The sequence below is a fragment of the Mesocricetus auratus genome, unplaced genomic scaffold (assembly GCF_017639785.1).
Source record: "Mesocricetus auratus isolate SY011 unplaced genomic scaffold, BCM_Maur_2.0 Super-Scaffold_4256, whole genome shotgun sequence".
Classification (NCBI taxonomy): Eukaryota; Metazoa; Chordata; class Mammalia; order Rodentia; family Cricetidae; genus Mesocricetus; species Mesocricetus auratus.
In genome coordinates this window covers 129,994,960-130,020,192 of record NW_024429182.1, presented here as the reverse complement: position 1 = coordinate 130,020,192, position 25,233 = coordinate 129,994,960, and the positions used below count along the sequence as shown (strand labels likewise).

At 42.7% G+C, this 25,233-nt stretch overlaps 1 protein-coding gene across 2 annotated transcripts in view; it reads left to right on the top strand.

The window, feature by feature from the left end:
- The first annotated feature begins 14,521 nt into the window (after nucleotides 1-14,521).
- The window catches only part of Cers3 (ceramide synthase 3), a 93,226-nt gene continuing 82,514 nt past the window's right edge, over nucleotides 14,522-25,233 (top strand). The window contains exon 1 of one of the 2 annotated variants that reach the window (XM_040730611.1): nucleotides 14,522-14,602. The gene's annotated coding sequence lies outside the window, so the exon portion shown is untranslated. Of the gene's footprint in view, nucleotides 14,603-24,700; nucleotides 24,838-25,233 lie in introns of those variants that run through there. The other variant, XM_040730617.1, reaches the window with a different exon arrangement.

Here is a 25,233-nt window from a genome sequence, read left to right as displayed (position 1 = left end):
TCAGTGCTGGCATTAGAGCTGTGTGCCATCATGGCCATGCCAGAAATACTTAAAGAGGGATAACTAGTGCCATCTATTTTACCTGCTCTATAAACAGGATTATTTGAAAAAAATAGTGGACAAGATTGTAGATGCCTATGACCTCAGCGTGATGAATCTTATATGATGAAGGCGACAGATCATCTTGGGCTGACAGGTAAACCATGCCTCGAAAGTAAAATTAATTGACCTGTCATTTGTTCTTATTTGTGGGCTCTTGTATTATTTTGGTATATGTATCAGTTATGCAATGTCGAGACTGGGGTAATTCATATGTCTGTCTCCTCAAAATATTACCAGTTTCTCTTGGGTGTTTACCCAGTAAGTGGAGTTGCTGGAATGTGTGCCCATTTTCTTCTCAGTTTGGGGGACTTCCACATTGTTTATGTCTCATAATTATGTCTCATAATTTTGCCACTGCACATCCTACCCATGATGTCACCTCAATTTCTGCATTCTGTACATTGTTGGATACTTTGGCTATTTTTGTCTTTTGTTTTGAATGTAGCTTTCCAGTTGGAGTAACATTATCTCATTACAGTTTTGATTTGCATTGCCCTGATTCATGACATCAGACGCTTATCCTTGTTAGTTGTTTGCCTGGCCAGTGAGCCAGTTTCCAGTTTAGGAAGAAACCCTTTCTCAAGGCAGAAAATCAGAGTACAGGAGGAAGATGCCAATGTCCTGCTCTGGCCTCCACATGCACACCTATACACTCGTGCACCACACACACAAGATCCAAATATTTGATTACCTGTAGGAATCCATACAATTGATACTTATGCAGGTAGAAATGTTGATTTTGAAAACCAATAAGATAATAGTCAGATAAGTGTAGATGTCAAAAAGGTTAGTGAGACATCATTGTTGGTAAGGATATGTATTGGCAGTGTCTGCCATAATGCCACTTGTCTTTTTGAGAATTTCAATTACTGGTTTTGGTTCAAGGCCTTGCAATTGCTAGGTAAGCATTGTAGTACTGGCTTTATCTCTATCCCTGCTACTTTTATCTTTGCTATTTGTTTGTTCGCAAGCTCCTGTGTATAACACTTGTCTCATTTCCCACAGGAGCGGGGATTACAGGCAAGTACCACTAAGCCTAACTCTTTCATAATTAGTAAAGCATGTCAAAGAATGTGTAACCAAAGATTATACATTGTAAAAGACAAGGCCAGACACATTGTGTTGGGAGTTATGAAACTTCTCCAGCAAAAACAGAACAGAATATACTGGACCTCCATTTGTTTAAGAAAAGTATTGGGACAGGGGTAACACACATTCACATCTTCATGTACTTATGTATGTAATTATCTTTTGGTATTAAAAGGCATGACTTCCAGGACCTAGTTGCACAAACACACACACACACACACACACACACACACACACACACACCATGAAGACAAAATCCATGGATTTTACCTTATTATAAAGCAGCATGCTACTTTTATATAACCTACAAACATCTACCTAGATCACTTACACCTCACACAATATCAGTACTTATTGCACTGTAATGTTTACTTTTTATAAGATGTATGGGGCTAGAAAATGGCTCAGTGGGCAGATGTATTTACTATCAGGCAAGTATATGAGAAGTTTGCCACCTCCATCTCAAAATCTAAGCATGTTTGTCTCAAAATGTCTCTTCTCTGGAGATGGTCTGGCCCCTCTAACTCTGTCAGGGAGGGTAAAATCACTCAAGCATGAAAACAGCTAGAAGGTGAGCTATTTCCATCAGAGGTTACTGTTGATTATCCCAGGGGATGAAAGTGCCTGTAGTGGGGAAGCAGTCTGAAGCGGGGCCATGGAGTGAAGGCCCGTGGGGAGCTCCAGCTGACTGCCCCGGCTTCTCCACCCTCTGCTGGATCTTTAGAGTCCCAGATTTGCTGATGTCTGCTGACCTGCTGCTATTGGTTCTTTCCTTTGGGAGCTTCACCCAAGGGCACATTCTGCTGGACTCTCAGTCAGGAGCTGCAGCTCATGCTCAGCTTCCCCAGACAGTTTGCCCTGGATGTTGATAAGCCCTGACTGACTTTCCCTAGTATAGCATTTGCCTCGTTACACTTGATCATCGGTCGGCAGTCTTTCCATTTGTCAAGTTCTTTTTACACTGTCCCCAGTGTCAAGCAAGGATTTTCCAGGTATCAGGTCTGGAAAGCTGTCCCAACTGGTTCTGGACCATTAGTTCTGAGTGGCCCTGTGTTCTGTGCACTTGACTTTCCCTAGTGTAGCATTTGTCACATTACACTTGAATCATCAGTAGGAAGTCTTTTCATTTGTCAAGTCCTTTTTACATTGTTCCCAGTGTCCAGCAAATGCCACATCATAGACACCACCAACGAGAGGAAATTCCTCTCCAGGAGCTGGAGAATGTCCTAGGGAAGACAGATGTGTAGATAATTAGAGCTCAGAGCTTATATGCACTCACTAGATGCCAGCTCCTAGTCACAGTGCTCTTCAACTCCCAGAGGTGATGCTGGTACTGTGATGTGTCCTGTTTTGTAGATAAAGTCACTTGCAAGATCACCAGCTGAAAAAGTGGTTGGCTGAGCTAAGTGGAGGCATTCAGGGTAGTCTGGTCCCAACATCCTCTCATACCTCTCTGTGATTGGTTTCCTGGTCACGAATGGGGCAAAATAGGAATTGTTGCTACTCTGAGTATGGGTGGTGGTGGTGTGATAAGGTTCAAAAGAGTGTATTCAGGTCCAATGACCCAGGATGCCGAGCTGAGGAATTTGAGTAGTCTCCATAGGCAGTGGAGATCTGACAAGGCATTTGACTAAATGCAAGTAAATTCCATGACAGTTATTCCATGAATCTAAGACATTGTTGTAACCAATGCTAGCAGAGTGGAGGTTTATGTTCCAGAGGGAGTATCTTTGAACTGGAGGACACTAAGTGTGGCTGACCATAGGAACAACACTTGCACTAAAAGACTCAATGTTGAAAACCCTTCCTCCCTCCCTCTCTCCCTCCCTCCCTCCCTCCCTCCCTCTCTCTCTCCCTCTCTGCCTCCCTCCCTCCCTCCCTCCCTAGCTTTCTCTCCACATCCACTCCCAGGACACCTATAACTTCAAGTAGGAAATGAGAGGAGACTTTTCTGGAGGAATCTAAGGCAGGAAGAACATCTGAAAAGATTGATAGTGGAGACTCAACCAGAAGAAATGCCTGTAACATAAATAAATAAATGACCCAGAGACAAATATTCAGGTTCAAACTTCAAGCTGAAGTTCAGAAAAGCAAAGAATCTGGCCACTAGCTTCTTACCTCTACCTCAGACTGAAATGGTTGATCCATGTACGAGAGCTTTACCAAGTCTCAAACTGCTGCCTCTCCTTAGCATGGCTAGAGAATGAATGCCTCTCTGAGACTTTGCTTCTGTCTTACAATTTACCTAATGTTGGGATTAAAGGTATGAACTTTAACTCTCTTTTAGACAGATTCACTCTTGTGTAGATCTGGATGGCCTTGAACTCACAGAGATCTGGCTATCTCTTAATCCTGAGTCCTAGGACTAAAGGTGTATACCACCACTTCCTAACTTCTGGCTACTGGGATTAAAGGTGTGTGCCTGGCATCTATGGCTTGTGACTGACTTTGCTTTTCTGAATCCTCAGTCAAGCTTTAATAAATCATAAAAAATATATCACTACAAGTGCCTCAATCAAGTCCTGCTGAGTGGAACCCACAGTGGCAAACCTCCCTTTGTGTGTAGATTCCAATGGGCATGCAAGCGTCTATAGCCATGGACAGCCCAATCGTCAGGCTCCTGGGAAGAGTGACAGGGAAAGAGGAAGCCAAAGCAAACACGACTTATTAAATGAGGAAGGAATTGATCCAATAGCATCCAAGTTAAGAGTGTAAGCAACGTGACACTATAAGTTAGTAAGCAGAAAACAAATCCTTTTAAAACAATGGAAATGGAAAAATTTAGGAGGAATGTATAGAATCTTACTTTGAAATCTAGAAAGCTTAGCAGAGGAGCAAAGAAATTAGAAAACAGGATTACAATCTAAAGACTGCTTTGCAAGGTCCAGTAGTTGAATTAAAAGGAATTCAAAGTTGAAAAGGCAATAAAAGGGGAGTAAGCAGGCATGAAGGAGATAGGATAAAAGTATACTATATATATATATGTATATATATATATATACACAAAATGCCCTCATGAAACCCAGTATAATGTACGATGAGTCTATGCCAGCAAAAAAGCATCAAATGAGACCTCTGGCCATCAAAGAAGGGGGAATAAAAAGAACTGGGAAAGAAAAGTGCTGCAGGGAATTGTTTTAAGACTGAGAGATGAGGTCTAAGCAAGGGGTAAGTGTAATTGGAAGGAGAACCCACCTGCTGCAAGTTCAGACACAGCATCACTACCCTTGCTGCTCCTGCTACCCCTGTTGCTGCTGCTGGTGGTAGTGGTGATGATGGCGGCAATGATGATGATGATGATAACTAGGAATTAAGTGAAGAATAAGTCCCGTTAGGAAAGTAATGAGCTGCATTTTCACCTTGTGACTTTCAGCATTGTCATCAGCACAAGATGGTGGCCTGCAGATAGAAAACCTCTGCTGAAAACCAGAAGGGCACCATTAGAACAAGGTCTGGCAGCTGTTGGCATGCAGATCTGACATTTGTACGAGACACCGGGGAAAGAGGGATGTTGAGGGTCTGAGTAGAAGCCGAGTGATGGAGGAACATCACGAGCTTGGGCAGGGCTTTGGGAAGGAAAGTATGCATGGAGTTCGGAGGCAGGGCTGGACAGTCTAAGAAGTTGCTGGCGGCTACATATCTGGGTCACTATGAAGCTTTTGGGATGGCTCAATAAAGCGCTTGCCATGCAAGCATGCGAACCTGAGTCCAGTTCTCAACACTCACCTAAAAAGCTGGGCCCAATGGTTCAAGCATGCAACCCTAGCACTTGGGGGACAAAGGGGAGGACCCTGTCCAGCCAGACTAGATTGGTGAGCTCCAGGTTCAGTGAGAGATCTTGTCTCAAAATCTATGCTGGAAGACTGATAAGAACCATGTACCCCCTACGCTCACAGGAGCATTCAAGTACACACATACAATACACAAACATTCTTGGTTTAATGCTCACGAGGATGGGGTCCCCAGGGATCTATAGTCAGTTATCGGCTTCTGGGAGAGGGACAGACAATTTTGTTTTTGGTAGTGTACCACTGATAAATTATCCATGCTCTTAAGTAGACCTAACTAAATGCATTAGTCACACAGAGAGAGAGAGAGAGAGAGAGAGAGAGAGAGAGGGAGGGAGGGAGGGAGGGAGGGAGGGAGGGAGGGAGGGAGGGAGGGAGGGAGGGAGGGAGGGAGGGAGGGAGGGAGGGAGGGAGGGAGAAAGGTCTTTAGAAGGGGCACTAAATGGAAAGTGTATGGGAGTAGGGGTGGAAAAACAGGATTAAAAGTTAGTTCAAAATTATTTAAAATTATTGGCACATTTTGAGACTCCAATTTAGTCAGACCCAAGTGTATAGCGAAAGGGAGAAGGCAGTCTGCACAAGGACAGTGTTTTTCAACTTACTTATGTTTCCTGCACCATTTGAATACTGGAATCTTGAGTGGCAACCTTAGAATAACAGGCTGGGAATGTGCCATCCAAACCAGAAACAGTTGAACTCTATCACTGAAAGGGAAATTCCAGTCCATTGACATTACTCTGGCCACGACTTTACCTGCCTCTCATCTTCCCACCTTGCCCTCTGAAGTGTGGGGCCCATACCCCGCATGGTATGACACAACCCACTGGGACACCATTCAGCAGGCCTTTGAGACACAGGTATTTGGAAATGTGACCTATATATTGAGTTACAACTGGCCTCATTCATGACAGCATGCAAAGCTACTTTACTAAAAAGGCCATTTGCAAATTGAGCTGGGGGTGGGGAGAGGAAATGCCTTTCTTGACACTGTTATCATAGATCAAAATACCAAACTAATTTTATTTTATATTTATTTGTTTATTTTGGGGTTTTCAAAGCAGGGTTTCTCTCTGTAACAGCCCTGACTGTCTTAGAACTCTCTTTGTAGACCAGGCTGGCCTCAGACTCACAAAGATTCCCCCTGCCTTTGTCTCCCAAGTGCTGAGATTAAAGGTATACACCACCAGGCCCCACACCAGCTTCTAAAATTGTTATTTTATAAATTTAGCCTTTTTCCTAAGAGCTGCCACACCCAGAGAAACCTTCTTATTTATTTTTTTCATTTACTCTTCTCTCATAGACTACATCCCACCAGTTTCCTCTTCCTCCTCTCCTCTCCTCCCAGTTCTTCCTCCCCAGACCCCTTCTGATCCCTTCAGAAAAGGGCAGACCTTCCAGGGATGTCAACCAAACATGGCTTATCAAGTTGTAATAAGGCTAGGCACAAACCCTCTTCTCAAGCTGGACAAGGCAACCTAGTCAGAGGAAAAGGATCCCAAAAGCCAGCAAAAGAGTCAGAGACAGACATGGCTCCCACTGTTAGATATCCCACAAAAACAGCAAGCTACACAACCATAAATATATGCAGAGAACCTCGGTCACATACGCTCTGATTGTCAGTTCAGTGTCTGTGAGCCCCTAGGAGCCCTGTTTAGTTGATTCTGTGGATTTTCTTGTATTGTCCTTGACCACTCTGGCCCCTACAATCCTTCCTTCCCCTCTTCCACTGGGAGGGTTGGGGTGGGGGAAAGTTCCTTTCTTGACTCTATTGTAGTAGATCAGAATAGCAAACTAATTTTGAATGTTCTGATTATTCTCAGGATGATGGAGCTGAACTCAGGCCAAGGCCTTCATGGTTTAAGTCATATAGCCCCCATCTAAGTGCCAAGCTCATGGTATATTTACTGTTTAAGTACAATAAAAGTCAACAGTGGTCTTTGCTGAAATTTACAGTTGACACTGAGCTTTATGAAGTTATTGGACTTGAAGTTATTGTTGCCCAGTTTTCACGTGGAGTGAAATGGATGTTTATGAAGACCCTGGATTTTGTGTGTTTCTCCTTTTCAGGAATTCAGCTTTATTTTTAAGCTTTAGGTCTCCGGTTTAAGAAGAAGCATTGGAAACAGGATGTGCTCTGTGCTCAACTTCCTTTCCATCATGAAAAGCTCAGGTGGGGTAGGGTTTTGTTTGTTTGTTTTTCTGTTTTTTTATTTTTTTATTTAAATTAGAAACAAGCTTGCTTCACATGTCAATCCCAGATCCCTCTCCCTTCCCTCCTCCCCTGCCCCCCACCAACCCCCCTAATTCCCTACCCCGTCCCTCCTCCACTCCCCACGGAGGGTGAGACCTTCCATAGTGGATCTTCAAAGTCTGTCATATCATCCCAGGCAGGGCCTAGGCCCTTCCCCATGTGTCCAGGTTGAATGGGTTCCCAAAGTCCATTCGTATGCCAGAGATAAATATTGATCCAAGGCCCCATAGATTGCCAAGGTCTCCTCACTGACACCCATGTCCAGGGGGTCTGGATCAGTCCCATGCTGGCCTCTCAGTCACCAGTCTGGGGTCCATGAGCTTCCCCTTGTTCAGGTCAGCTGCCTCTGTGGGTTTCAACAGTCAGGTCTTGACTCCTTTGCTCATCACTTCTTCCTCTCTGCAACTGGGTTCCAGAAGTTAGCTGTGGTTGTCTTCCTCTGCTTCTATCGGCCACAGGATGAAGGCTGTAGGATGGCGTATGATGTAATCATCAATGTCATTATCAGGGAAGGTATTTAAGGTAACCTCTCCACTACTGCTTATATTCTTAGTTGGGGTCATCCTTGTACAGCTCTGAAAATCTCACTACTGTCAGATCTCTCCTCAATCTTATAATGGCTCCATCTATCTTGGTATCTCTCATCCTGCTCTTCCCCTGACTCAATTATTTTATTGTTGTGTGTGTTGTGTGTGTGTGTGTGTGTGTGTGTGTGTGTGTGTGTGAATAGCATGTAAGTGCCTGTGTCCCCAGAGACCAGAAGAGTGCATCAGATCTCCTGGAGCTGGAGTTACTGGAGCTTGTGAGCCACCCAGCATGGGTACTGGCAACTGAACTCAGGTCCTCTGTAAGAGCAGTGCATGCTTTTAGTCCCTGAGCCACGTCTTCATTCCAAGGCTCAGGGTTTAAGCTAAGAGCTGCTTATTTGCTGAAGGTGGTAGGGTTCCAAGCATGAATTACATGAAAAACACCATAAGGTTAAGAATACCACTGGGCCTATTTGTGTCTTATATTTTGGATGATTTAGTTTGAGCTTTTTGAGACAGGATCTTGCCCCACTGTGTAGCTTAGGCCGGCCTGGAGCACATTGTCCTTCTGTGACTTCTAAGTATAGGATTACAGGCAAGTAGCACCAAGTGCAACAAAGATCTGTCTGTGTGTATGTATTTATCTGCACTGTTGGAGTGGCTTTGCATTTAAATGTTTTCATTTCGTTTAAAGCCCAGTTCATTGGCGATTTGCTAGTGACATTTTTTAAAAAGTTACCTAATAAATTACAAGAAAAGGCAGGTTTCTCTGTCTCTGAATCTTTGGATATTTTTGTTTGTCTAATTGCTTCTATAAACCACAAATGAATGCTTGTATAGAACATTTCTTCTTATTTTTTCTCATTTTGCTGCTTTTTTGCACAATAAAAATAAAGATTTCTGGGGGCTGGAGAGATGGCTCAGAGGTTAAGAGCACTGACTGCTCTACCAGAGGTCCTGAGTTCAATTCCCAGTAACCACATGGTGCTCACAACCATCTATAATTCAATCTGGTGCCCTCTTATGGCATGTATATGTAATAAATAAATAAATCTAAAAAATAAAGGTTCCTTAGTGAAACATTGGCGCGTGAACTCACTTCTGTTGTCAAGTAGTAATCTTTGCTTGGATGTGGCATATATTATTTTTTCTCAGAATGGACATGCTAGATATTGAACCCAAGGACTTGTATCTTGCAGACAAGTGCTCCCCTTAAGCCACACCTCAGGTCTTGGCATGTGTCCTCCTCTGTTGCAGTAGATGGTGCGATATGGATGCAGAGAGGAAGATGAGGGTAAAACCATTCCCCCATCACCGGTGTCTTCTATTGCAGATTAATAACTGAGTCAGGGGGATATTTGAAATTGGTCACATATAGCCCAAGTCTCTAAAGCGTCTGTGTGAGCCAAAGCACCTGCCTTCTGTTTTAGGTTAGGAAACAGATCTGAATGGAGCCCCGTCCAGTTCTTGGATGGGTCGCTAGGATTCCATGTTCAAAGCAAATAAACGTTGTTGCTTATTTCACTCTTCAGTAGTCTGCCACCTCCAGAGACGATGGGTCATCACAGGTGTTACAGATGAGTGGGGTGACACACCTCCTGTGGGAGGCTGACTTCACAAGCACACCAGCATGCCATTTGAAACAGTGACATGCAAAAGGAGGTGGGGCTGGAAACCCAGCCTAACATAATAGATGGATACAGGCTGTGCGGCTCTGTTTGTGAGTCATCTTTGTGCTTGGGGAGGGGACATGACACCATGGTATCTAGAGAGAGCCTTGAGATAATCTAGGGTGAGACTTTCAGATTCTGCAATACATTACATCACAGTTACCTATTTAATGAGTTTATAGCACTATAGATTGAACTTCTCGTCCTATACATGCTAGGCAAGTATTCTAACACTGAACTACATTCTTAGCATATCACCTTCAATCTATATGCCTTGGTATGATTTCTTTGGTGATTACTTAGGAGATATAGTTGATAAACCTATTTTATATAATAAACCCATTGTATGTTATAAGCACAATAAAATTTTTCATCAAATTATTTTCTGTCTTTACGTATGCTTAGACTCTTAATTTTTTTCTAATTGTAAATTATACACCTGCTACCTAAAGAGGGAAAGGGCTAAAATGAAGCCTTTTGCGAATGCATACTGATATGGAATACACTAAGTGACTCTTATTCCAAGGCTAATCTCTTAGCTGAAATGAAAGCTGAGTGTGAGCTTTTCATCTTCCAATACTCCCACTACCTAACCTAACACCCAAGGAGCTATGGAAACTGTCTCAGCACAGTTATCTGGAAAACATATTTAAACACTTTGAAACTAAAGTATAAACTATTACTTTTCTTTCTTTCTTTTTGTTTGTTTGTTTTACAAGACAGGTTTCTCTGTATTGTTTTTGGAGGCTGTGGGTCCAGCCCAGCCTCGAACTCACAGAGATCCGCCTGCCTGTGGCTCCCGAGTGCTGGGATTAAAGGCGTGTGCCACCACCGCCCGGCAACTATTACTTTTCTATACTTAAAAATAAGCCCCCAAACCCCATGCTTCGTGTATCTCAGTGATAGAATGCATATCAAGCATGTGCAAAGTCTGAGTTCAATCCCCCTACTCAACAACAAATGGAGCTTGGCATTCTTCCTCTTAGTCCTAGGGTCCTTAAACATCTTAAGCTTTCTTTTTGCTCATAGTCCCCTTTCACCCATAAATGTTTATGCAATCCTGAATACACAGGTGTATAAAATAGGTATAAAAGTCACATATTTACTGATAACAAATCATAAACTTATTTTTAAAGAATTCTTTGGTGCGTGTGTATTTTTACCATCTGCTGCAGACAGATGGAAGTGGGATGAATGTGCATATTTATTCTAATATAGATATAATATAATATAGGTAGCTACTGGGGAAGGGGAGATGACTCAATGAGTAGAGTGTTGGTCATGCAGCGTGAGAACCCACTCTTAGCCTAAGCACCCACAAAAAGTCAGGCATGGTAATACTTGCCTATGATCCCAGAGCTGAGAAGGTGAATAGAGGTGGACCCCAGGGCCTTGCTGCCCAGTCTTGCCAAACCCGGAGCCTTTGGGTTCAGTGAGAGACACTGGTCCCCAGCTCCAGAAATACGAAGGAAAAAGACTGAGGAGGACCCCAGCATTAACCTCTGTTCTTCCTGCACACATACATGCATGTTCCTGCACACATGCTACAACACATATACACACATACTAAAGAAATCTTGGCTGAATAAGGCTTCAGGATACATAGCAGTTTCAACATTTTTATGTTGGTCAATATTTTGTTTTTAGAATCACCAGTGCTAAGAATGCCATCTCATATAAACACATGGGACAAAACAGTAGACCCATTTCAGAAATCAAACCAAAGACAAAACTCATTTATCATTTTTAAAAAGAAAATTTAGCAATACAAGCAGAAATTTTGGAAATTAAACACTCCAACACAATACAATTCAAAGTTATGCTAATTTGGAAATACTAAGAAAAGATAGTAGGAAAATATTTTAAAGTATTTATTTTCTGTAATTAAACCATCATGTCTCTAGAACAGTAGAAAATGTAGTACATATAGTTAAGTAGTGTTATTTATTTATTTATTTATTTATTTATTTATATATTTGTTTGTTTTGGGTTTTTGAGACAGGGTTTTCCTGTGTAGCTTTGGAGGCTGTCCTGGAACTCGCTCTGTAGGCCAGGCTGGCCTTGAACTCAACAGAGATCCTCCTGTTTCTGCCTCCCAAGTGCTGGGATTTAAGTTGTGTGCCACCACCAAAGATTTTGAATCTGAGCCAAGGTGTTTCCGGTAAAGGTCATTAGTGCCGTGGGGTGAGTGTGTATGCATTCGCACTGCAAAGTACACATCGTGTATTCAGCACAAGGCTTCAGTGGTGCCTCACGATGCAACACAGGCAAGCACTGCCACAAACATTTTAGATTAATTTCTTCTTAAGTAGTTTCCGGTTCCTCCTCACTCAGAAACCTTTTGTTACTGTGAAAAATTTCACTGATCTCTCATTTGGTTACCCAACCTATATGACTCCAAGTTGAGGAAGCAAGCCAATGCTGAAGACGTAGACCTCCTTGCGTACAGCATTTAGTAACACCTGCTTTCTCGCCGCCTTCTTCAGCTTTGAGGCCACTTTTACCTTCAGCAGAGTGCATGAATCAAATTGCTATTTCCACAGATGTTTATAGTATATATTTTTTTTCTTTAAATTTCATTTTTTGTATGTATGGGTTTTTAAAACTTTTCTGGTCATCATTATGGCATTACTATATAATCTTAGTTCATAATATGTCCAAAGAACTAAACCTAATTTTGAGTTTTCTCTTGAATGACGATTTCAGAAGTTAGAGTATTTCCTTCCTACTTTCCCAGGGAAAAAGAATAGGTTTTATTCTTCTGAGTGATTGTATACATCTGAATGTATGCTTGGTTTGTCATTTGTTTTGTTTAGTTCAATGACAAAGGTGTCTGAAGATTATGTGTATATGTGTGTACATATTTATATGTGTTCTGTTTGAAGGCATACACAGTCGCACACGCACGTGTGTATGTGTGTGTGTGTGTACATGCCAGATATTTTCCTCTATCCCTCTTCACCCTAATTTTTGAGACAAGTTATCTCGCTGAACCTGGGAACTTGTCAATTCAGCCAGAGTGGCTGGCAAGGAATGCCCCAGGACCCTCCTGTTTCTGCCTCTCCATTGTTGGGGTGGCAGCTGTGTGCCTGTCTGTCTCCGTGTGGGTGCTGGGGATCTGAAATGGCATCCTCCTGCTTACACACCAAGCCGTCTTCCCAGCCCTGGGGTCAGTTCTTATGTCTGCCCTTCTCCAGCAGCTGCCTTTTTCCTGTGTTGTTTCTGGACTTCATCGTCCTTAACTAAAGAGAAGAATGAAGACAGCTTCATGGGTATTTTAAGTTTGCTGTCCCTTTCTGCTTCCTAATTTCTTGTCCTTGAAATTCAAATTGTCCTTCGGTTATATCTAGACTAGACCAGATTCTTTTATGAGTACTCATGCCTTACATCAGTGGTTCTCAACCCTCTTAACACGGGGACCTTTTAATACAGTTCCTCATGCTGTAGTGACCCACAACCATAAAGTTATTTCCTTGCTACTTCATAACTGTAATTTTGTTACTGTTACAAATTGTAATGTAAATATCCAATATGCAGGATATCTGTTATGCCACCCTGTGAAGGGGTTGTTCAACCCCAAAAGGGTTACAAGCCATAGGTTGAGAAACACTGCCTTACATGATGAGCATTTTATGTGTCATGCCAGAGATTGCTTGTCCGTTCTTTTACCCTTTCAGTAGTAATTTTATTTCATTGCTTTGAGTTATTGACTGGAGTGAGATAAAATCAAGTTATCGTTTGTAGACTATGTTTCTAATCCCATGATCATCTCCCTGTCCCCACCTTTAAGACTTACTTTCATCTTTGATCTTTCTCCTGTGTGTCTCAGAGGCTATCTTAACACCACTCCCTCATTCCCAGTTTGATCATCAGTGTCAACCCCTTGTCATTTGATCTTCTCCGGTGTCTTCCTTTGTCCCTCAAAGCAGGTTAAGCCTGCATTTTTAACAAGGTCTCACATAGCTCAGGCTGATCTTGAACTCACTACGTACATAATGATGACTTTAAACTTTATGATCCTCCAACTTCTACCTTCCAAGCACTGGGGTTGCAGGTATGCACTGCCATACCCCTGCCATACCCCATTTGATGTAGAGTTGAGGATGGAACCCAGGACTTCATACCCCCTAGACAAGCACCCTACCAACTGCTCTGCACCCCTAGCCCAGCATGTTTTAAATCTATGATTTTACTATTCCTAATAATTTCTTCTCAGACATGTCTGTCTAGTTATCAAGCTTCTTGCCATTTTATCTCCTCATAAGCTCCATTTCATGTTTTGGTTTTATTTCATGGCAAACCTAAAACGAGGTTTAGCAAAACTTTATAATTTGGCTGCTTGTGAACAGTAGAAGAAAATAGGTCTGTTTTGTGTACTCTTAATAGCTGTCTTCTGAGTGCACAATTTCACCAAATATTATTCTTAAGACCTTCGACCATTATCTTGTTTAACCCTCCAGACATACGAAGACTGAGGAAATCAACATTTTAAAAGGATACTAAAAAGCTGGATGTCAACACATTCTTAAATGAATGATGAGTAAGAATTTAGAAGTTCTAAACCCCAATTTCCCATTATACTCTCTATCTCTTGCATAAATAGCTTGAGATTTTTATATTACCAAATATGCAGAAAAATAGCACTCTTTCCTTTGCTGCAGCCGTTTATCGTGGTTCCTTTCAGTCCAACTTCTAATTCTCCCCACCTCTGTTAATTCAACCTTGTAGTCAGAGATTCCCGGGTTTGACAGGTAAGAAAGCACACATGTGCTTATGGAATCGTTATTCTAGAATGTCTTCCCTTCCTCTCCTCACCAACTTGTGGTCTATAAACCACTTAAGTGCTATTTGTCCTCTCAAGAGATTACTTAGTGGCACGGCGTTAAACCCAGCTGCATCCCCTCCTCCATAGGCAGCTTGAGCAAGTGCTTCCACTCACGATGCCTCTGATACCCAGTCAGGCTCCCACTGGGATGAATCAGGGCATCACGACAAGGAGCGCCCACAAACCAAGCTATCACCTTTCAGCTCAGTGCAGACAGTCCGCTTCCAGGCCCAGGGCTCAGAGGGCCTTCCCAGAATGCACTGCTGCACAGCCTGCCTCACGCGCGGCTTTCAAGAGGCATCTCCTCAGGGCGCTGGAGAGAGCTGAGGAGGGCGAGGGATTAAGAGCAGGTGAGATGTCCCGTTAGGGGCCACCCACGGGTCCTCCCACTCGTGTTTGTGCGGCTCAGACCCACACAAGGGCTGGTGCTTCTCATGTCCCATACCTGGGCAGGCCAGGGTTAGGTCCATGTTTCCTAGAGGCCCAGAAGTCTTTGAGGCCCATGTTGGCCAGGCAGGTTTCTGCCTCCCCTCCCCGCCACACACACAGGCCAAGGCAGTATTCCTGTCCTGGTAAAGGCCAGATAACCTTGGGCCCATGATGACCAGGCAGCTTCCTTGACCCCGCACAAGCTAAAATTGTGTCCCCAGGAATTTTGGGGCCCACACACACCGCATTGGGTCCCCCGTCCCTTACAGGCCTAGGCCCTGTGTCCATACTGGCCAGGCAGGGCCTCTGTTCCCTACACAGGTAGAAACTGTGCCCCGGCCCCTCACAAGCTAAATCACGCCCCCAACACACACACTTTAAGACTAAACGTCCTTGTGGCTGGACAGGTGGAAATGGGGTTAATCCCGAGCTTCAAGTAGGGGTAGAGACAGTAATAGCCTTCTCTGTCTGTAGTCACGACACATGCAGCCTTGTGAAAGTCCCTTAGAGACAGCTCAGGCTACAATGCCTGGCAGTTTGCGTTCTTGGTTGCACCTGCCTTGGTTTTTGTGCTGTGAAATGTTACTGAGTTGTGTCTTCATCCAGATCTAACCCAGATTTCTTCGGAGTGCTAAACTAGGGGTTCAGTGGGAAGCCTTGGAGACTGACTGAAACGGACTGAATTTACCGGACTGAATTTAGATTTACCTTTACATGCCACCAATGGCCTTGCTCTTCCAGCCCCAAAGCCTGTTTCAGTGAGCTTTGATTTCCTCCCTTCATAGTCTCCCTGTACCATAACTCCACACACTATACCACACATACCCCTTCATTTAAAATGTATCAAGACCTGGCATGTCCCTGGGACATCCTGCAATTCTAAGTGCTAGGACCATTGAGGTAAGGGAGACACCCATCCTTTTGCCTGTAATCCCTGAGGCCTGAATCATTCTCGTACTTGCTGTTTACCCAATGCATTCTTTCATCTCTTTAGAAAAATAGCTTGCATGTAGGAGGTGTGGCTCAGCAGTAGGCGCTGAGAAAGAAAGCAAAGTGTTTTAAACTCAACTGGAATCAGTGAGGAAAAGTCTGGGTGGATTATAGAATTGTAGAAATGGTGAATTAATCCTCCCCGTAAATCACCTCTGGTCAACAATGGGTAAGAAAATCAATCTAATAGATTCAAACCATTTTTTGTTTGTTTGTTTAATTAGGGCATCCAGAATTAAGTCATTTGTTTAGACCAGAATAAATACATTACATGTGCAAAAAAAGTGCCTTTACAGTAGTAATTCTCTACCTTGTTTACGTGATTGGAACTGAGGCAGAGGTAAGTGGTGTTTTGTCCCTAACTAACTCCATGCTTTACACTGGCTTTTCATAGCATTGGCATGCATGTTTTTGGTTATCTGACCCAATAAGATCAGTACAGAGCGTGTCTGATATGTAAGGAATGGCAGAGCTGCTTGAATGCGTGAGTCACTATGCTGGTTGGCAGCTCTGGAAGCCACGAACCATCTCTGTTACTGTGAAAGTATGCGCGGCCTATACACTGCCTCTCTTGTTGGCGAGCAAGGCCCACACAGCTCTCTTTGCTCTGTTTTGTCTCCACTGGAACCTAGTAGAGACATTCAGTACTCCAAGAATTTTGCTTTCCAGCTATTACTTTCACAGGAAGCTTTGAGGCTAAAAGGTTTTCATTAGTGACAGTCTAGTTTTTTGTTTGTTTGGTTTGGTTTGATGCTAAGGATTGAACTCAGAGGAGAGGCAAGAGCTCTCCTACAGACCTACACTGTACCCCTTCATGTCAGTTTGTTGTTTTGCTTCATTTTATTTTTGAAACAAAGCCTCACTAGGTAATCCAGCCTGCCCTTGAACTCAAGATCTTCATGCCTCCACCTTCTGAGTGTCTGGTTAACTTCAGTATGGATGAAAGAAGGCTCTAATCTTTGTTTAAAGTATTTTAAGCTTTTGCTATAGTTACTTTCATGTATTGTATTCTTATTTACTAATGGATTGATTGATCATTGTTTATTTTAAAGGTTTTAAATAGCTTAACCTTTGTATCATATTTCTAGAAGATATTTATCTTCTGTTCAATCTGAACTTTGACTTTTCACAGGCTAGTCTCTTGTGTTGTGCATGAGTCTTACAGACAATTTAACATGCAAACTATTTCTATATTTTCCATCTTACTAATATCATTACTGTTGTGACAGGAGTGCAATTAAGTATATACATTAGTATACACTTATTGATACTAATATAAATTATTGATCTAAGCACTTCAGAATATTCAGGTTTCACAAACTTTGTTTTGGCATCTGGTTTTTCTTATGAAGAGCTATTAATTGGCAAGATTTTTCATAGAAGCTAGGAGTCTTTGATCTAAAAAGAGGTAAGTGAATATGTATCATCCTACCCCGCAGAACACCTCCCATCACTGTTCAAAGGGAAACAGGTGAGATCACATCAGAATTTCTATGTCAATACCAGTCTCTGAAACAAATTTTCCTTATTTAAGGTCTCCATGAAAGACAGTAAGGAACCCTTCATAATCAACGTGGTAAATAGAGTTCTATTCCTATACTTTAGCACCTTCCAAAGTATTGGGCCCTCTACCTTAGCCTGTAGCTCACTGGCCTATTGATAGGCACAAATCAAGGCAATTCCATTCAAGAAACTCAGTTTCTTTTAGTAGACACAGGTAAAGCTGCAGCTCAAAGTAGGTAGAAAGCAGGGACTATATCTGTAAGTTCCATAGGATTTACCTACTTCCCCACACATGGAAAGAATTCAATAAATAGTTCTCAAAAGAATGAAAACATACTGGGAAGAGGGAAGCAAAAAAATGGGGGAGAATATAAAGCTTCAAACAGGGGAGGAAAGCATGGGTTACCATGAAATAAAATAACAGATGACACTGCCTTTGGTAAAAGTTTGTTTTCATACTCTTGATATATACTGAGGGTGTCTTATAAATCCTGTAATATTTCTTGGGGGAGATTTGAGTTCAGTAATTACAGCCTAGTAGAGACAGGGCACATGCCTACATGTATATATATTTATGCTTGTGTACATATATGTATGTATACATATATATGTGTATATATATATATATCATATACACCCTCTGATCAAGTTGTGTTATAGCAGAGTGAGTACTGTCCCTGAATCAACTAAAGGGGATATTAGTATTGGCATCTCATAGGGAATAAGATGGGAATCACATCGATCTAGATGTTTAGATTTAATGTAACTGGCACAGAGAATCAGTAACTTTGGGGCTGAGATATAGTTCAGTGAGCATTTTCCAGCATATGCAAAGCTCTGGATTCTCATCCCTACGATAGATAGATAGATAGATAGATAGATAGATAGATAGATAGATAGATGATAGAGACAGACAGACAGACATACAGATAGAGGCAATAGATAAAATGATAGATGGATAGATAAATGGATGTAGACAGGCAATAGATAGTAGATGCTAGGTAGATAAGTGGTAGATAGATATAGATAGATATAGTCAATAGATAACTTCTGCAGCAGGAAGCAATTTGCTAGGACCTGGGTTTTTTGTTTTGTTTCCTTTTGTTTTTACTGTGGGCAGCTTTACAAGGGAACAGCCTTTGTGTGTTGGAATCCATCTCAACACCACTTCCAGTTACCTTAGAATGTTCAGGTCACATGCCCTCCCACCAACCCCGCCAATATCTCCTCATTTCCCCAGGGAGGGCAAGGCCCTCCATGGAGGTATCCATAGTCTGTCATTTCATCCAGAGCAGGGCCCTAGACCCTCCCCCAAGAGTCCAGGGTGAGAATACATCTCTCATTGTGGGATGGGCACCCAAAGTCCATTTGTATGCCAGGGATAAATACTGATCTACTACCCAAGGCCCCATAGATTGCCTAGGTCTTTCACTGGAACCCGCATTCAGGGGGTCTTGATCAGCATGTGACTCTTTCTTATCTCATATTTTCAAAGTTGTAGTTAACTTGAAATTAATATCAAAGAAATAATAAACTCCAAGCTAAGAGGACTGTTGATACAATTTTAATGTACTTAGCTTGGTGAATATTTTCAGAAAGACTGTTTAATAAATAGCCCAAACTCCTATTTTTTTTAAAAAAAGAATGTTCAGGTCACCATGAATGTTTTAAAATCTATAACACACCTGATGAGGGAAAATGTTTGGATTAGATCTCTCCCCTGAGAGTCGAGATTATTAAAGGGTGACAGATGGCATTAACAGCCACTGTCCTCAAGCTAGATCTGAAGCTCTCTAGTGGCCTCCAGCATAACCACAGCCTTTGTCAGAAGTTAACAGATATAGGTGCCATGTTCTTGGGAACAGGTCCTGGATGACACTTGATCTAATTTGTGTTTTCCATAGGGCTCTCCATGGTTTTTGTTTGTTTGTTTGTTTTCTCATCAGAGAATTCATAGGCTAGAGAGACATATCCTTTCTTAAGGATCTCTAGTTTCTAAAGCAGGTTTTTATGCTTGTTTTGGGGTTTGTGGGTATATAGGTGGCATAGCAGGACCCTGGATAGGAAGTAGAGTGAGAAGAGGAGGAAGATTGACCTAAGCTCCTCAAGGTCAAGGCCGTTGTGTTGATTGTATTCTAAGCCTCTTACACTGTGCTGGGTGAAAATGGGTCAGTGAATATTGTGTTTTGTGTCCTCACCTTGTTCCACATGACATGGCATTGAGTATCCAAAAATACTTATTTGAGTACTAACCCCTGTTGAGCATCTATTTCTCCTACTAGCTAATGCTTACACGCTCTCACGAGTTCATCCAAAGCACAAAGAACATTTCCTGGAATGCTCCAGCACAAGTCAGGGAGAGGGACCACAAATGCTCACCCTAACCAGTTCATCTCCAAACAGAGACAGTCATATAATTGTATTTGAGGAGGTGACACTTTATCTGCACTCTTCCATCTGTTTCTCGATTCTTCATTTAAAATTCATGGCTCATATTTTCATGTGGTATTTGAATGTGGCAAAAGTCTATCTTCTCAGCTGTGTTGGAGCATAACAATATATGCATCCCACAAATACATATGTACATTTTCTTCCACATCTCTGTGTGTAAAAGACCTGTGGTTAATTTTGCTCATCTGGAAATACGTGTCTGTCGGGTTTGGTAGTCATACTCTATTTTTTTATTCTTTGATATCTGTAGCTCCTTTTGATGTGTCTGGCACATAGTATGAACCTAACGACTATTAGCCAAGGGAATTACCTAATGAATATGACATTCAGAGACCAGAAGTGGTTGCAACATGGAGACTTTACGCAGTTGTTACACTCAAGATTTAATTGGATAACTAATTCTAGATGCACAAACTAAAACCTGTTACAATATAACAGAAGAATAAAAGTCTATAAATTAATATACCAATCCTCACGATAGCTATAATCACAGCTTCCATTCATACATTACTATTTAGGAGCTTATTTTATGTGGGCTGACTAATGTTTTAAAGGACTAATGATATTGCTATTGATACTGTTTTCCAGTTGAAAAACATGAAGATATGAGGGACTAAGCAGTTTATCTTTAGTCACACAATTAATAAAAACAAGACCCTTTTCTAATTTGTGCTAAGTGGGCCTTAGCAACCAAAATTTTCTGGAGGAACCAAGTTAAACCATGTCTTCTTCAGTCATGATGGCCATGGAAGGCCAAGGGCTTTATGCACAAGTGACTATGACCATCTGGTCAAACATTGGCCTTTATGAGACAGTTGTATTGACGGGCTGTGTGTGTGAAGATGTGGTCTGGCTTGCATATAACATCACAGACAGAGTGTGCCAGAGTAATATCAAAAATTATTTCTCTCAAGTCTTCAGCATATGACAGACTTAATTTTTCAAGGAAGAAAAATCTCCCTACCTTTTAACAAACCCATGGCAGAACTGGCCCTCTTCATGATGTGCATTTATGTCTTTGAGTTTTGAAAGAGTCTAGTAGCTATCTTTGAAAAAGCAAATACCTGTTGTGGTAGACAGGAACGGGTGAAAGGGAAAGTATACAGACAAATAAATTACTATGTTGACATTGCTCTCTAATGCTGCCAGGAATAGTTCTAATTACCCCTTTCCCCCAGGAACTCAGCAGTAGGCAGGACAGCCAGAAATCCCAGTCCTCCTAGAGCTTACATAGGGAGTGTACAAATAAACTGGGAAAAGAGTAAGTTAGATGGGGATGATGGGGATAGGTAACTTAGGGGGAAATGGTGCAGGATAGTGGTGGGTAGGTATCCTAGGGAGGGTGAGTGGGTAAGAGCCTTCTTTCTCGAACCTCATGAACTGTAGCTAATCTCTCCTCAAAGAGTGGCCTCTTGGATTATATGCTAGGGAACCTTCCACACCCAGGCCAGGGTAAGTGCGGAAACTGGGTACAATGGGAAGAGAAAGATGAAATTTAGATCTTATAATCCTGTAATCCATTCGAGGATTTGTGTGAATCATAGTGGGAGAGGTGACTGGTTTGTGTCCATATGATGTAGTCTTTCTAGTCTGTTAGTGTAGATGTTGATTCAGGGATTTAAGTGTCTAAGCATGTCCTTTAGGAAATCCTATGGCTAGGTGAGATGATCCAATGAGGAAAGGTGCTTGCCAGCAACCATGATATCCTGAGTTTTATCACTGACTTGTGCAAGTTGTCTTCTGATTACACACACACACACACACACACACACACACACACAAACATGAAAATATTTCTTATATCGTTATGTGAAACGGTTCATTTCATTACATCTTGCAGGAGCCACACACATGTGGCTCTGTCATTTTGATTTACAGTCTTGTCTGTGCACAAACCTTAGCATTTGAAAAGTGAAAACATGGCAAGATTAAAGAAGATATGAAAACAAATTTTGTTGACGGTGACAGCTCCGAACACGTTGGAAGCTGCCTCCATTGCATCTCTTGGCAGGGAAACAAGGGTGCCTTCCTTCTTGCATATTCTTTTCTGGGTTCAAAGCTTCTCTTGCAGCGTAGCAGTCATGCCTGTCTGCTTTTTCCTGCTTTTGCTTCTCAAAGCTGCTGCTCTTTGCCCTGTGCAGAGCCTTTGGCTCAGTATCTTGTCCTCTTCCTGATGGGTCCCAGAGTCCATCTGCCTGTATCCTGCTCTTCTGAGTTCATGAGCGGCTCCAGAATCTTAATTGGGTTTGCCTCTGGCTCACCTATTTCATTCCCTACTTCATGATGTAAAAGGACTAGGTAGGTACTTGCCATACTAATAACTAAGTTGACATTTGACCATTGGCTTGTTCTCTGTATAAGAATTAGGCAGTTTTGTAATGTATCTCACTTTTGTTCCCATAAAACTGACCCACTAGAATTCTGCTTCAGTCTCCAATTCATTTGTCAGAGGTATGATAGTTTCTCTCTAGAGTGTGTTCAAAATCATTAATATTCTGCTTGACTTCACGGCTTAAAAACTTTTACTGAAAATTCAAAACAACCTGGATCTAATGGTTTCACCCACTCTTAAAGTTCACGAGAGAGTTGAGTATCACTTAAGCCCATGGGGTACCTTGTTCTGTCTGTCATTCCTTGGAATTTTTCTCTTCTATTAGCAGTCAACTAACTGGGCATGGTGGCATGCCTTTAATCCCAGCACTCAGGAGGCAGAGGCAGGCAGATCTCTGTGAGTTTGATACCAGCCTGGTCTACAGAGCAAGTGCCAGGATAGCCAAAGATGATACACAGAGAAACCCTGTCTCAAAAAAAAAACAAACAAAAACCCCAAAACAGTCAATTAACCATTAAATACACTGTAGTAGGGCACAGGTGAGAAATTAGATAAAGAAAGGATTCCCCTGAGATCCTTTTAGAGGCTCCCATTCTTGTTTGTGGCGGCCTTCCCTGGGGTCATCGTCCGGGAGGAGCTTCCCAACAAAGAACAATGACACACAGCTCTTCAGCTCTAGAGAGGCCACCATTAACAGACCCTCACAGTCCTCTTGCTCCCTCCCTCTAGTATAGAGTGTGCAATGTGTTCCTGAAGAAGACAGTGGCGCAAAAAAGCAGGAGACATGTACAAGTCCCTGGGTTCAATCCCAAGCGCCATCCCCAAAGACAATTGCACTAATGAGATTCTTTTCGTTATATAGGACGTATTGGAGTATGTGCAATAACTCCTGTTTGATGTGGACATTATATTTTATTAGGAGATAGTATGGATTTTATTATAGAAGGGACAAAAAATGTGATTCTCTTTTGGTTTGTTTAACTGGGGGAAGAATGCAGAATAATGTTTAGGGAAGTTGTGTGAGATGACTACTCCTGGGTGGTTTGACCAGCTTGGCACTGAACTCAGCCCCAGGAACAGGAGGGCTGGAAGGCCTGGCCCTTGAGGCTCCCTAATATAATGGGAAGCAAACGTAGAAGCAGTCCATTCGGGCAGCTGGTGTGGAAATACAGGCCTAAGCGCAGCAGGACTGCTGGCGAGGGGAGAAAGGGCGGGAAGAGCAGCCCAAACATCCGTTTCTCCTCGGTTCTGGGAAAGCGAAGGACAGAAAAAATCCTTTCATTAGGAAGGTGAGCAATGGGAAGTTGGACTAGGTCTGGGAAGGCATACCAGAGAGCCAGGCAAGGCCACAGCGGTCTCCCGAGGATAGGCGAGGAAGGCCTGAACTAACCATCAGCCTTCTGTGAGCTTCTGGAGTTCAGCCCTCCTATCTAAAGATGTTTGCTTTGGTTTTGCAAAACAGGGTCTCACTTTGTAGCCCAGGCTGGCCTGAAATTTACTAAGTCACTCAGGCTGGCCTTGAATGTAGTGGATCCCCTTGCCTTTGACATGCTGGGATTACAGGCATAAGCCACCCCACTCCTCAGCCGCCTAAGCCTCTTTCCTTCAGTGCCAACAGCAAAATGTTAATGACGTGCTAAATTCATTAACGTTTTAATAGAAAACAGTCTGCAAATGGGAAGAAGTGAGTGAGCAAGTGCTGAATGAAAAGCCTTTGTCGACCTCTTCCTGTGAACTAAATCCAGTAGGAAAGTTCAAGAGGCTTTTTGGTTTCTCTTGTTTGAAACTGGCATCTTCTTTTCTCCACTTCCAGTCTTTTAAAGTTTTTTAGTCATTTAGCAGCTGACAGAAAAAAAAAAAGCAAGTCTCTCTCATCTGCTGGCAGCTGATGAGGCGCCCTTGGGATCTGTTGGCAGAGGTGGTATTGGCAGCAGTGCCAAGGATTCTATCGCTGGTTTTCCAGGGTACCGAATCAACTTGCTGGAGCTTTGCACCTTTAAATAACCCACCCTGGGAGAGAGCTCATCTTCTGCCCCTCGGTCCAGTCCGCCACCTCAAATAAACCCCATCATGTGTCACACCCCTTTTGAAGCACTTCAAACATAGAACGGTCCTGTCCTCACGCCTGTTAATAGGCCCCTCTTTCTTTGTGGTGAAACAAAAACAAGGTGAATTACATCCAACTGTTCTAAAAAGAAATCTTGACAGACTATTTTATTTGGTTTTTTGATTGCTATCATATTTCTTTAAATAGATTTTGCCCCATCTCTGGGCAACAAGAGAGACACCACATTCTGCGTCTGAGGCTACTTCTTGGAAAAGAGCCTGGTGGTGCAGTCGTGTTAGTGGGGATGGTCTAGTTATCCAAAAGCCCTGCGAAGATTTGCCGCTGCTAGAGTGTACTATCGTTGCCAAACCAGCTCACGGCAGCGTGCAACCTGTCTACAGTGTTTGGAGTTTCTTTGTGGCCGCCACCTAAGCCTCTTTTCTTCACTGCCAACAGCAAAAGCACCTTGTTCCAAGGCTGACTAACGCCTGTGTACACCAAAGGCAGTGCCGATGAGGCAACAGATGCATTTGTAATTCAGTGTCTGAGCAGACTCCTGTTTTCGCTTTTCCCAGTGGTGAAACAGGAAGTGGCATCCCATCTGGAAGAACCTGAAGGTGCCATCCAGTAGTTTTGCCTCACGTGACTAAGTGCCCTCAGTCAGAAATCTTGACTTGCAACTTTCGAGGGTGGGTCTCCGCAAGAATTTCAGGGCTTACGTACAGAAGAGGTGTGTTGCTCTCTGATGAGAACAGAGTCGGCTGGGAGGGGAAGCCTCTCCGGTTGCTCCTCATAGGCGAGGAACATCGTGTGCAGCCTGCCGCTTTGGGAAGGTAGGCATCAGCTCTGTGATGATATTCAGGAACTTCCATACAAAGGTCTCTTGACTTGGTGTGTGTGTGTGTGTGTGTGTGTGTGTGTGTGTGTGTGTGTGGTTTTAGTGTAGGGAGGGGAGAGAGAAAGAATGAAAATGCCTGTTTGGGCTGTGATGTTGAAGGAGAGACTCAGGACGGCGTTTGGAGCCTCCTACTTGAAGACTTTGACTTAAGCAGTGCTTAGCAGCAGAGAGGAAATGTGGAGTCCGGACCTGAGCTCCTTCCTGGCTCTCTCACTGTGCTGCTGCCGCGTAAGTTGCAGCTGATCCATTAGAGGGCTGGGGAGAGTGGCTTGGGCACTGAACTCACACACAGTTGGGTTTTGGTTATTAGGAAAACCTGACTCAAGATGAC